General features: G+C 40.7%; 1 long non-coding RNA gene across 6 annotated transcripts in view; it reads right to left on the reverse strand.

Annotated features, from left to right (window-relative positions):
• LOC146444232 (uncharacterized) overlaps positions 1-14,234 on the reverse strand; it is a 62,364-nt gene that overhangs the window by 36,399 nt on the left and 11,731 nt on the right. For all 6 annotated transcript variants that reach the window (XR_014849765.1, XR_014849766.1, XR_014849767.1 and 3 more), the window contains exons 3-4: positions 6,475-6,668; positions 6,190-6,319 (exon numbers count right to left, since the gene is read on the reverse strand). This is a non-coding gene — a long non-coding RNA (uncharacterized LOC146444232). The remainder of the gene's footprint in view (positions 1-6,189; positions 6,320-6,474; positions 6,669-14,234) is intronic.

The raw sequence follows: 14,234 nt of genomic DNA on the forward strand, positions 1-14,234 counted from the left end.
GTTCTCATGAAATCTAGATGGGGAGTTATAAAGAAATTAGTATTGTCTTTACAGTCAGGATGGTTTAATTGTTAGAAAACTTTAACAGTAACATATACGTCATCTGCATCAAGAGACAGAAGCTGAGGCATCCTACCCTCCCTGCTTCACATGCTCAGTAAACACAGAAGGGGTAAAATTTTATTAGTGGTGGCAGATCTTGTGCAATATGGAAAAGCTTATGCACAGAGCTCTTTTTTTGCTCCCAAATATACTCAGAAACCATACCCTAATCTTTTAAAATATATAAATATATAGCTATTAAATACAGTAGTAGCCATTTGCAAGGGAAAATTTTCTTCTTTGCTCATCTTCCCCTTTTGTGTCACTATGGGAGAGTAAGAGTGGAGTGGGATTCCTGTCAGGGAGAGGAATTTTTTTAAGTAAATTTCACTGAGATTTATACAGGGCTAAACAGTAAAAGATATTTTAAAACAGTATTTATTTTGCAGCTTCTGTTCATGATCTCTTAGCCCTGTACCACACTCTGAGATCAAAATGCAATATAAGCAGAAGGATTTGCCACAGTCCTTTCCACCTCAATGAAAGATGTCTTTCTCTCTCTTTTATTTCCCAGCCATTACTATTTCAGCAGAGCACATTTATGAGGTAATCAAAAGAAAACATCCCGGAAATTTCTGACATAACTTCACTTTTTTTTTTCCCCATCTCAAACAAGGGCCAGATGCACACTCTGGGACTGAGTCATAGTGAGGGGCTTTTTGGTTATTTAATTACAGTTTTTAATTAATGTGAGAAAGCTTAACTGATCCTAACTAGTGGTAGTGGCTGACAAATTACAAGAGCACTCCATGCCCACAGAAGAGCTAATGCTGCAAGGAAAGCACAGGGAATCAAAACTAGTTTCTAATCAGTTACATTTCAAAGAAATAGTTTTTCCAAGTGTCTTTGTGCATGTGGGATTACTATCGTCTTTGAAGTTTAAATCATTTTTAAGATCTGGCTAGGGGCAAATTAGATAAGAAGGTGGCTGTGCAATTAAATTAATATTTTGGAAAGCTCATACAGTTACAAGATCCAAATACTTATCCTGATAAAATGCTGCCAACACTTTAAAGAGGTGTGCCGACTTATTTTTCACCTATAAATTTTTTTGCTGACAGATTTGGTAGGTGCATGATTCAGCACTAAGCACTGGTAACAGGATTCACCCAGCTTTCTGAGCAGCTGTCCCAGATGAAGGCTGCAGAGAAGATTCAACACTGAATCCTCTTCCACAGCACTTGGCCACACTCACAGCACAGCTCAGAGAGACTTGCTGAGCTGAAACTTGGTGTGGTTTCCCAGCTCAGCCTACTGAAGCATTGGCCAAAAACATCTGCTTGAGGTGGTGCCAGACCCTCTGAGTCCCACATGTGATCATTTCTGATTTCTGTCCTCCCCCTCACACCCACCAGCAGAGCCTCTGAGCAGCTGTGCCTGGTGCTTGGTTTCCCTGGGCATGGGGAGCTGCACCAGCCAGGGACAGGCACAGGGACAGGCACTGGGACAGGCACAGGGACAGGCACTGGGACAGGCACAGGGACAGGCACTGGGACAGGCACTGGGGACAGGCACAGCTCGGGGACAGATGCTGAGCAACAACCTCTCCCACTAGGCTTCCCCATGCCACCCTCAGCACATTGTCTGGCACGCTCATCTCACGCTCTCATCACCTGACTAAATGCTTGCCCCCATCCCTGAGCCTGCAGGATTTGTAACAGGGCTGCACAGGGCTTTGTAACTCGACAGGTCTGTTGTGATGGACTGTCAGATCCTGTCTCTGAGTCTCCTTTTAGATTATGTGGGTTTTGGTTGTCAATCACTCTGGCTGACAAAGAAATCAAATCTCTCCACAGAGCCAAGTGGTTTTGTAAAATATGTTCTGAATCATATCAACCAGATGCCTTTATAAAGCTGCATTGGTGACCAAGACTTGACAAAAGAAAGTGAGTTGCAAATTAATGTATATCTTAATCTATAAATCCCTTGAAAATCAGCTAACTAGGGAGCAATGGTAGGCAGGTAAAAAGAGAGTTATTTGAGCTTGTTCATGTAAATCTTCATTTCAGTGAAAAACGTGAACAAAAGTAGTCTCATTTTTTAAGAAAAAGAAAACAACAAAAAAGTAAATTCATGTTTGCAAGAGTCAAAGCTTCGTGCAAACTCTTTTCACACAGCCTTTGGGAGCCAAGTCCCATTTGATCAGCAAGTGTTTGAGGTGATTCACTGTGATTCACTCCAGAAGAATTAGATACCTGCAGTATTTTGAAAACCTTATTGTGTAATTGTGTGATTGTTTGCATCTTCAGATGCCTGAATATTTTTAGATGTCTACCTCGATTTGCCTGTCATATGCACACAGTTAAGGTGAGGCATTATCCCATTTTCTGTATCTGGAAGTGAAGGAGCACAGAAGGTGAATCATTTATCCAGGTGATGCCTGATGGGTTTTTGTATTTTTTATTTTACTTTTATACTCTCTTTATATATATCCTTTATACATAACCTTTTACCCTTCCTCGTTCCTGTACTTTTTACTCTCTGTATCTTAATCCTACCTGTCTATCACCCTAGTACCCTTGCCCTGCTCAGAATCCTTTGGGGAAGACGAAACCTACCTACAATCTCAAAAGTATGACGCACAACCTTGAACAGGGCCCCATCACTGAGACATGTTTTATGTAAACTAAGTAGCAATCTTTTGGGGGGGGGGCAATTTTAATAAGGGGGCAATTACTTCATTTGTTAGACTTCTTATTGAAAACTTTTAGATAGGTATTCTAATCTAGGCTGTCCATAAATTGTATATGAGAAATATCGTCGGGGCTTGCTTTTTGGGGCTTGCTTGTTCGTCAGTGCGCATCTGAGATCCTATTAAACCAAAGTAAAACCCCTTTCCTATACTGTGTGTCTGCATCTAAAAATTTTTTCTAGCAATTTAAGGCATCACAGGAAGCACACAGGAACTCTAACCACAGGGCTAGAGTAAAGAGCCACTCACCCCAGGAGAGCATCCTGAATGGTGCCAGCAGTGGAGGCTCAGGACAATGCTCTAAATTATGTGTCTTGAGCTGCATTTCCCCCCTTTTGCCTTCACAGCTTCTACTGACCATCAGTGTAGGGAATTTTTGAGACAGGGTTGCCTCCAGCAGACCATGTTCAGCAGCCATCTACAGTGAGCTATTGTCCGAGAATGAATCAAATCCAAATCTTCTGCCTCCTGCCCTGTAGGCTGTATCCTTGTAAAGGCTGTCTGCACCCTGGAATCAAGTTCACCTTAAGACTGAAATCTCCTGAAAATGAAAGCATAAAATGGCTGTCCCCTGAGAATTTGGACACGCAACTCAGCCTGGCTTCAGGGACACAAGGTTTTCACGTGGGCTGTCTCACAGAATTTAAATTTCCCATCTGGAACTGGCTCTACCAAGGTGAACAGAAGTGTTACAAAAGCCCACAGAGCCAGCTGTGCAGTTAAGTTTGATATCTGTGAGACTGAGCAACGTGAGTCACTTATCACAATCGCTACACTCAACACGTCCCACAAGAGGAACCACTGAGAGCTTTCAAGAGCACTTCAAGGTTTGCTTTGCTGCAGTGCCTGTTGCAGAGGACAGCATTTTCCATTGTAATGTGCTGCTTTAGAATGAATCCCAACAAGGAAAAAAAGTCTTAAGCTATTGTGGTATTATAATTTTAATAAATATTTTCCTTGTTTCCCTAGTAGTTCATGCAAGCAAAGCAAGGAAGGAGTCGCTGCAAGCAACCTCAAATAAGAACAGCAATTGAAAGAATCAACGGATTTACCTGCCGGGCATCACTCACTCATCAGCTTGGCTTTCACTTACCTTAAACACCCACGAATGATTAACAGTACTTTACATGCCCACTAAAAAGAGAAAGCACACTTCTGAGAAATTAGCTGTATTGCATCTTGCAGGACATTTGTGGCACAGGGAGGGGTAGGTTTTGCAGCTCCTCCCAAGAAAGCCAATGCCTTTGCTTAAAGAAAAAAGTCAGAAAAGCACAGGATGAGAAACAGAGGACAAGTGGGAATGACACTGCAGCAGCACAGCTCCTTGGAAGCTGGATAAGGTGACAGGAGCACCTCTGGCTTAGCAAGTCAATCCTGCAAAGTGCAAAGAGTCTTCATTCTTGCTGGAGTTAATGGACACCCAAATACGAGGAGAAATATTTCTAAACTAAAAACTCTTTTACTCAGCTCTTTCTTTTTGCTGAAGCAAAAAAATCACTGAGTTCAAAATCAGTGAAAAGCTGATCCAACAGCTTATGCAAGTGAGTCTCTTGCCAAAAGAAGGAGTGCTGGAACAAATGAATGACGTAAAGAAAAATGGGGAGACAGTGGTAACATCTAAAATGTTTTAATGTTGTGTCTGAGCTCATTAAAAATAGCATATTTTTTACTAGAGTATGGAATTGAAACAAGTTTTTATATTTCAAAACAAAAAGCAAAAGCAAAACGTCATTTTGGCAATTATTAGGCAGTTATGCTTATTTCTGAAAACAAATGAAATTTAAAGGTTATGTTTATATAGCACAATGCAGTATCACGTAGTAATGCCCTTACACTGAATGTTGGAGAAGGGTATTGCCAAGGGAGCAAAGAGACATTCGATGCAAATAAAACCTGCTGCTGCTTAGGAAGGATAGTGAAGCAAGGCAGAGTCATGCTGTGAGGGCCAGGTCCCCTCTAGAATCAGAATTAGCTTGCAGACAACTGGTGCCAAAATTTCTGGATGGCAATGCCCTTTGTAATCCTGAAGGAGACTACATGCACTTAGACATTTTATCTAAATCTCTTTCTGGTTTGCAGAGGTTTTCAGTAAGTCTTTCTAGTTATTGTGCTTGGTTTTCCCTCTGCCATTATACTCCTCTGAATACATGACTTGACACTGAAAGGGGGACCAGGTTCATAAAGTGCAACTGGTTCTTGCTTAAGCTAAAAAATTTGGGATACTTCAAATTAAAAAATAAAAAAAAGGTCATATTTAGGGTTCTTGTGACAATCTGCACTGCTCCAAAAATCCATGTCTGCAGTCCCTATGGTAGTACTGCCCAGTAAACTCCATTTAAAGCCAAAACTTTGTTTTGTCTGTGCAGACCATCACCTTGACTGATGTCCTTTCATCTCTGTCTTGAATGTTAATTCTAAGGGGCTGCTAGCACAAACCTAAAAATAGAGGCTAAGTGAACTGCTGCCTTCACAAAAACATTAATATCTTGGGCAATACAACAGCAACAAAATCAACAGGGTTGATCTGAGTTTGCAGCCCTGCTTGGTAACAAAACAACCTGGCCAGGGTCTCCATCCCTTGGGAGGCCTGAACAGGATGTCACATGCAAGTCACACTGTGCTGAGTTCTGCTAGAAATGCTTGGGAGTGAAAGAAGAGTTTCACAGAGAAAACTGTTGAAATGAAGCTGCTTTATACAAAGGAAAGTACAAGAGGTAGGAACATGTGGATGAAATAAGGGAGAAAAATTAAAGGGTAAATTTGACATGCGTGTGCATGCTTTTTAACACAAATTTTATATTTCTGTGAAAGACAGCCAGCATTTTTCAATGAACTCCATAGATCGTCCTTGCAAAGAGATTTACTCTTTCTTGCTCTTTCTTCAGTCAGATTTTGCCTCAGTTATGTTCCTTCTGAGAGCCTAAGAAGCAAAAATACTGTTTCCTATGATTTCACCTCTGTGAGGCTATTATGCCTCCACTTGCCTCAGCCTCAAAAAGTGAAGTCCCAACATACCCTGGTTAGAGGCTGGAGAAGAAGCGAAGATCATGGCAAGACTCAGAGCTAATTCTCCCAATGAGACCAACACATTTCCCCACCTTCTGCCCCTCAGAGCCTCTGAAAGTCACTATGCAGATGTAGAAAACCTCACCACAACCTCCCTGGGCAATAGCCCTACCTCCTTGCCCCAGGCATAACCACAGGCAAACTGCTAACATCTGCCCACAAAGTTTTGCTAGCATCCAACTTCAAGATATTTGAAAAACAGAGAAAAGCAATTTAGATAGATATATTTCCCACAATAAAAAAAAAAATCATTTATGTAGAAGTACAGGACTTACCTTATTTACTCTGACCCATGCCCACATTGCCTCCAAAGCATAAGCTTGTATTACCTTTTGGAAGTGCAGAGAAATACTGCTCAGGCACATCTTCAGCATCTTCCCTTTCTCACTTTTCACAGTTAACCTCATTTATGACTGGAAAAACTGGTTTCCTCTTTGGAGGTGGCAGCTAATGTAATTGCTGCAAAAAATAAAAACAATGCTGGAAGGAATGGCCCAAAGTCCCAACAGCATTGAAAGTCACAGACATGACAAAAAGAAGATAGGTCATGTTTTAGAAGTAGGGGGGGGAGGAAGTGGGTTTTCATTAATTGTGGAAAACAAATACATACATACCACATGAGGACATAGCATATGATAGGGATCAATCACTAATCTCCAATTCCTATTTCCTTTTGTGAACTTTCCTTCTGTTTGTAGCAGTGTGCAGGCTTCTACAGGCTACTTGAACATTTTCTTCTTGCATCTTCCTATTTCCACACGATCATTTCAGCAGAGGCATTTCCACTCTCAGCAAAAGCAGACTGTTCCTGTTTATATCAGGCAAAGCAGATGGAGAAAACAAATCATTAATTTATGACTTAGAAGATACATTTGTATGACAGGACTTTGTAACACCCTACACTTCTTTTTTATTTAATTTTTCATGACATTTATGAACAGATAGGAAAATAAAATTAGAATCAGGAGATTCCTCACAGAGGCATCATTCTGTCCTCAGTCCTCATGCTGCAATTACAGATCCTCTTCTGCCAGGAGCAGTTCCAGGTAAGGCTGTTCCTGCTTCCTGATATTCCCAGCCCCCCGAGGCTGGTGTGTAAGGGATCAGGGCTGTCTGGTGGGGAAGGAGGGGCAGAGATCTGGGACAGCACCACCTTTACTCAGCTAAGCAGCAGCAGAGCTGCACGTCCAGTCATGGCCTTGGCCAGCAGCAATCAGTCTAGTCCAGAGATCCCATCTCCTCTTTGGTTCAGCATGGTGCCCAGCAGCTTTTGGGGACACCTGCCATGTCCTTCACGGGAGTGTTGCAGCTCTTGCTGCCAGGGGCCTGGGAATGAGGGTTTGGAATGACTGCCAAGTGCCCTGGGCTATTGGAGGGATCCAGTTAGCCTGGGACAGCTCCACAAGAGTAGGGCTGCTCCCCTTGCAAATAGCCTGGGGTCTCCCTGCCTTACACTTGCAAGGTTTCCCCATGGCCAAGGGAGAAGAAGAATGGTCAGAAATATTGCTTGTCTTGCTTAAACAAGGCAGAGTCTCTCCATGTCCACAGCTGAATTATTCCCGTAGCCAAGGAAAGCGTGTGCTTTCTCACTGCTCCCACAACTGCTCTAATAGCATCACAAAGCAAATGATTTGTGTGTCTGAGTGCTTTGGATAGCCCTTTGGGCTTTTTTATGGACCTCTATGCATCACAGTTATCAATCAACACTGACAGAGAGACAAGGTTATGAAGCTATGTATTCTCTGGAAACCAGATCTGATTATTGGTTTGTTTGTAAAACTGCTCCAATTGTGGGAGCTGTGACAGGCTCTAAGAGGGCAATTTAATATTTTTTTAAGTTGGATGAAGCAGCTGCTGGTTTTAGTTAATTGCCAACTCTGTTTTTCAGTACCATACAGAAAACAAATTCTGTTCTATTTCCCATAATGAGCCAATTCCAATTAGGGTAATTACCACGGGATAATTCTAGACTACCTATGGTTAATTGGGCCTGCACTGTGTGTTTACAACACTCCAGGAGCATAAATATTTAATGATAACCACAGCTTCATACATCATTACCACTTAATTTAATATATTACATCATTATTATTGGGAGGGTTGAGGGAAAAGAGGCAAAACCTTGAAACATGATCAGAAAAGCTGCAATGAGCTCTTTCCCCAGTAGTAAATCGCCCCGCCTGATAATGTCATTATGCCAAAAGGTTCCCCTTTTTTAGGTCATCTTGTGTTCACTCAGAAAGAAAAACAAGTGCACCATCACCAGCTCTTGAGCTCTGAGCTTAATGGCAAGCAGAAAAGCAAAGATGAGAGATGGTGATGGACTCAGTCATCCCCATGCAGCCCTGTTTTTCTGGGGCACCACACTGGTGGGACAGTGGGCACTCTGCATTTTCACCCTTGCTGAAAAACACTTCATGAAGCACAAGTAATATCAGGATGAAAAAGGGAAACAATAATAAATATATGCAAATTTTACTTGGTGTGAAATGCTATCTGGTATCCATGGAAATGTGGGTGTCCTTCATTTAGTAATTCGTTCATCAAAAATGTGACATCACGAGCAAGAAGAGAATGTGAAAGTGTACATTTGACTCCAGAACATGAAGAAATGCACAGGAAATTCCATCTGCAATTAGAACCAAGATCTGGAATACAAAAATCACAGAAACCCCTCTATTTGCTAACTGGACCCTTAAATTTGTCCCACATGCAGAGATTAACATTTAATAGAGCAAAGAATATTCCCCAAAGCATGTCTGTGTGTGGGGTGTGAGCAAGTGTGGTTTGGTAGTTGTGTAGAATAATTCTTAATCTGTTAAAGTCTTTCCTTAAACATACAGAAGTTCAGAATCCCCATCCCAGGCAACAGGGAAAAAATTAAAAATTCAGATCCTTCCTCTTCCCTATAGAAGGGATAATATGATATGATAATATAGTCTCATCCATCTGTAAAGAAAAAGCTTAGTAACAATTTTAGTCTAGAACCTTTCTCACAAAACAGCCCAAGAAAGCAGCAGAGTTAATAATTCCTGTTGTCAGTTCCTTCAGGATAACCTCCCATTTAAGTGACAAACATGACAATATGTGACTCTTTTTCTCTCTTTAAATTCTATTTTCTGAATAATACTACAACTGACACAGAAGCATCTTCCTCAAACACCTCTGGTGTCCTTCAAAATGGAAACTGTGTTTGCAGCACAACTAGTGAACACTTCCTTGTATGCCATGCCAATAGTAATGGACATTTTTGCTGCTGATTCTCTTCCATTGATTTCCAGCCAGAACAGTAAATTAGACACAGATTTTTATTGAATCCCTAAGTATAACTGAGCAGTTAGGTGAAACTGCAAGAACAATAGCCATCCATGGGAATTATGCTGTTTTATTCACACTCTGAATCTAACCATGGGCTGTACAAACTGTGCTTCACCCACCCCATTTTCTGTGGAAGCAGGAAAAGGGTGGGAGTGCTGTCAGCAATTTGCATCTCCTCTGGAGCTGGCTGCAGTGCTTTTGTTGAACCATAAGTATGTCAGTGGTTCCAGGTCTCCTATTTAGATATAGCCTCTGGGTCTATCCCAAATGTGAATCGCTGTTGGTGTAAAAAGTCCATGTGCATTCCCTGGCTTGTTACCACTGTTTATCCCTCATGAAGAATTATTTTAGACTCATTTCACAATCCCTAAATATAGTATAATCATGTTTACAATTTTGGTGGTTATCAGGAAATCTTCAAACCCTCAGAATATTTTAAAGTCATACTGCAAGAAGCATGAAGCAACCTTATTACCACCTTTGTTGTGCCCAATTCATCTCAGAAACACCAAATTATGACAATTTATATGCAAACTTTTTGTTATATTCTAGTTACTGATGCTAATGAAGTTGCAAGTAATTTGGGGTTATGGTCATCTTTAAAAACCCTCCCAGAGCAAATATTTTAGATGCTCTGTAGCCAACTGCCAGAAACTATCATCCACCTTTGGCAACTTCATCAAGTTAGGACTGTCTTAAGGGAAGTAAGAGACACTAAAGAGTGACATTATGGGGCAATATTAAAAAACCTTATATCATGGACTGTACTGCACTTTTAAACTACTGTATGTATTCAGTATTCACAGAATCACAGAATCACAGGATCGCAGAACATGCTGAGCTGGAAGCAAGCCACAAGGATCATCAATTCCAAAGCAGCCCTGCACAGCACCATCCCCAAGAGTCACACCATGTGCTTGAGAGCATTGTCCAAATGCTTCTTGAGCTCTTCAACATGACTGAACTATTCAAACCACAACAAAGTATTCACTGGGAAAGTAGCAATGTTCTTCTGCTTTGAACTTAATTTAAGAAAGACAAATGTTGTTGCCAGATTTCTGTAGCTCTTGATCCACAGATCATGCAGGTAATTACAATCTCCTTTGCTTTCAGGACTTGACAGAAGGCCAGCTGAGTCCCTGGTATTTTTGGAGTACTTGCATACTGGGAAGAGGCAAGGGCAAAGAAATAGCAGTTATTGAAGAAGCTTTACCAAAGGTGGACAGGAGAAGAGTTTAACAGCCTGTGAAGGGCTGTCCTTTGTGGAAAAAACACACTGCAGGAGAATTGTGTGCAGGAAGGCAGAGGTTGGGCAAAGGGGAGCAGGGCTGAGGCACCTCACAGACTGGCAAGGGAGACAGAGCCCTGGAGAGCAGAACCCTGCAAATCCCCTCTCCTCTCCTGAAATCCCCAGAGCCCGATGCAGTACCAGGAACATGTTGGTCTTTGGTGATCAGAGCAGCTCAGGAAGCAGCCTGTCTGTCGCTGTTGAGCAGCTAGCAGAGTAATGAATGCACCAGTTCTCAGTGGCAAGAAGGAATGACCTTTATTGTTTTGATTTCATCACATATATAGAGTTCTCAAAAGTCACCCAGATTGGTCAGTCAGAAGCCTTCTCCCAGGCCTGATTGGCCAGGCCTGCACTGCCCAAGCTCTGGGACACTGTTCCAACAACATCCAAACTTTATCTTTATTTACAAAACACAAGAATACTTCTCATGGGAAAAACCTGTGCTAGCCACACCTGTCCACTTCTTTCAGTTTCCTTGTGGGTTCATGCCATGCACAAAATATAGCTCTAAATTTCTAAAGGCATTTTATTAGGCCATGCAGACTGAGTGAACTGTGTTTTATTTTCAGCACCAAAGCAAATGAACTATTAAACATCAAACATTAAGCATTAAACACAGCTCCATCTTGAATAAAAGTAAGCTAAGTTACCTGACAGTCATGTTTTTCATTTCCACTCCTTCACACTAAAACTTCAACATTAATTGTTTGCCAAAAGTAAAGCCTTATTTAAGTATGCAGATTATAAGTGATTCATTTCAAAGCTAAAACTAACAATTCTTACAAGAAAGCCGGAAGCTCATAAAGATAAAATGCGCCTGACCTAATCACATTTCCTTTTCTTGAACTCATCCTACATTTTAATAGCTTAAACCACCTCTAAAGGAGAAAAATAATCAATCCATACACATCTCTGGAGCAAAGTAGAATTATTTTTAGATTGCACTTTGTGGCCAAAGCTATAATGTATTTTTCTGCTCCAAGAAAGCACTCCATAAATGTGGCACCACACAGGTCTGCTTCAGCAAATTTACCAGCTGTTCATTTCTGAAAAAGCTGGCATAATCACAAAGAATTAAACTCTTGGAGAGTATATTTCCTTTAAAAATTATTTTATGGCTAAATCAAAGGTAAAGGTCAGTAAGCAGTGGAGAAGTTAGTTGAAATCTCAGGAGGATAACACAGTCAATCCCCTTAAAAAATCAGGAGGAGGTAGATGATGGAGCAACTGCCATATGGACACACTTTTAAAGGACTTTAAAGAATACAGGAAAATAATTTCATGAAGGGAATCCTTATAAAGGGTAAGAAAATGCTACACAAGAGGTTTCTAAAACAGCTGACTAAGAGGTAGGTTTGTAAGCCTAGGGAAATTCCTCTGTAAAAGGGGGTCACAGATGAACACTCATTTGGGAAATATAAAGAAGCAAGGGAGATAAAGAGAGAAAAAATATGAGCCTTATCCTGTTTTATTTCATCTCTGTGTTCAGAGCAATACTAGAACATAAATGCAGGGGGCAATATGGCTTTAAGGTAGCTTCCACTTCTATTTAAATTTGACTTTGAAAAGAATAGAAAATTACATACCCTGAGAAAATAGAAACACTGCAAAATGCCAGCCCCATAATCTGTGCTCTCTTGGCCCATGAAAGCCAAGCAGGCAGTTGTACCAACCCATCAGCACTCCCCACCACACACTAATGATTCACTCATTCCCAAAAACCAATCTGCTCAGCCTGCAGTTCCTTTGGATGTGTCCAGGAGCAGCCAGTTCTTCATGATGAGTTTTCATTTCATATCTGACTCTCTTTAGCACTATTTTCAGTCACCTTGACAGCCATTAAAACTCCTCCAATCTTTTCTCTTAAGGGAAGCTGAGTCTATAAAAAACAGTGGGAGCACAGTATCAAGCATAGCAGGGCAAGGCAATTACAGATAAAATTTAAACTATGGCCTCTAGTAGACTTTATGTGAGAGCTGTGCTGAGCCATTTTAGTGAAAATGGGAGATAGCTGAAGAATTACATAACCTCTGTACCTCCTACTGCCTGCATGGCTTAACTTGCCAAGCACTTGTAGCTGTTGAGCTATTGTTTCCAGAAGAAAGGGTGTGGGTGAGTTTTATATTCCTTCATGCCCAATGAAACATTCTCTTCACTCTCCCCTTCAAGTCATAATGCACTTTGGCTAAATCATCAAATGGACTTAATGCTTTTTGTCTTCCAAGGATCCTCCTATTTCTGTGTCTTTCTAAGGTTTGCAAATGCTCCATTGCATTTCAGAGCAGATGCCAGCATGGACTTCCACAAGCATCACTTCATTATTTCTCGATTACACAAACCATACTTCTGAAACGGCTTGGTTAGCTTTATTATATCCATGAATTTTTTAAAGGCTTTTTAATTACATCCCCCGCTGTCTTAAGCACCCAGCCTTTGAACAGGAAACAAATTTCTAAAATTAATTTCACAACAGGCTACAGCAGCAGTTGTATTTCTCAAAAGACCAAAAACAATGGGATGGTTTTGTGTATACAGTAAGAGAGCTTCAAAAGAGAATTGCAAGACATCAACATTTTAAACTGTGACAATGGTAGGCATTTGCAGTCATTCTTTTATTTTAAGAGAAGAAACACTTATAATAGTTTTTTTTTAATCAGTTTTGTTTCTTGGTATTTTGGCGACTTTTCTATAGAGTCCAAATAAAGAATAAAAATTGGGCACGCGAACACTCGTGTAACCCAAATCAAGAAGTGTACTCATGTAGTCTGAGGAGTTAGTGGAGAAAAAAGGATTTTCCAAGGCAAAGACTCAGAAGATTAAATTTTCATGAAAAATTATCACAGTAACAAGCTGCAGCAGAGCCACAGTAAACTTTAGAATGAACAATCTCACTTAGACCTTATAAAAGGAGAAAAAACAATATGTTAAATACCTCTTCTATTATAGAGATAATTATCAATGCAGTGGTAAATAATACACCTTAGAAGCAGAGGTGAAATGATTTCAAATCTATCATACAAATATGAATTTTGTTAATTATTTACCACTGACGTACTTTTCTTGGGTGAAAGATCCCCTTTTGCTAGTCATGGTGGAACTGGTAACTAAAAGTGCAGAGAAAAGACCTTAATAACCATGAGCCAGGTAATAGAGAGGGTGCATGATCCATTTGCACAGAGGAGAGTAGCCAGAGCAGTGACTTGTACTTGGGCCGTGCTGAAGACACATGGAAAAGAATTACTATAGTTTAACATAAGCATAGGTCATATGGATTTGTTTATGAAGCCACTAAACTCTAGCTACAAAAGTGGGGAATGTAGTGCAGCTACAGCTGCTGGACTGCGTCATGACAAATGTGTGAACTATTTTCACCCCATTATACAGCATGACGCAGTCAGGAGCCAAAGCATCACACCCTGAGCTCTGCTCCAAGATGATGGAGTCATGAAAACACATCTGAAAAAAATGTGGCACTTGGCAATGAGCTGGATAAATTCTTCAGAGGAGAATCCCCCCAGACCTTTAAGAATCATGGACCTAGAATATGACAATACACTCTCTTTTTACCACTCTTGTCACATGGATTTCCATTTATGTATCATGGCAGCTCCATAGTCTTGTGCCATTTTCCTTTATTTGAGAGATTTTGTCCTGATGTTGCTTTCATACATCATCAAGATCATCATTCTATCATAAAACCTATAGCTCACTTGAATATTTTCATTACTTGCTATGAGCAATGCAGTGCTGGAAACCAAATTCAAC

Source organism: Lichenostomus cassidix, chromosome 1, assembly GCF_008360975.1.
Source record: "Lichenostomus cassidix isolate B80296 chromosome 1, HeHo_3.0, whole genome shotgun sequence".
Taxonomy (NCBI): Eukaryota; Metazoa; Chordata; class Aves; order Passeriformes; family Meliphagidae; genus Lichenostomus; species Lichenostomus cassidix.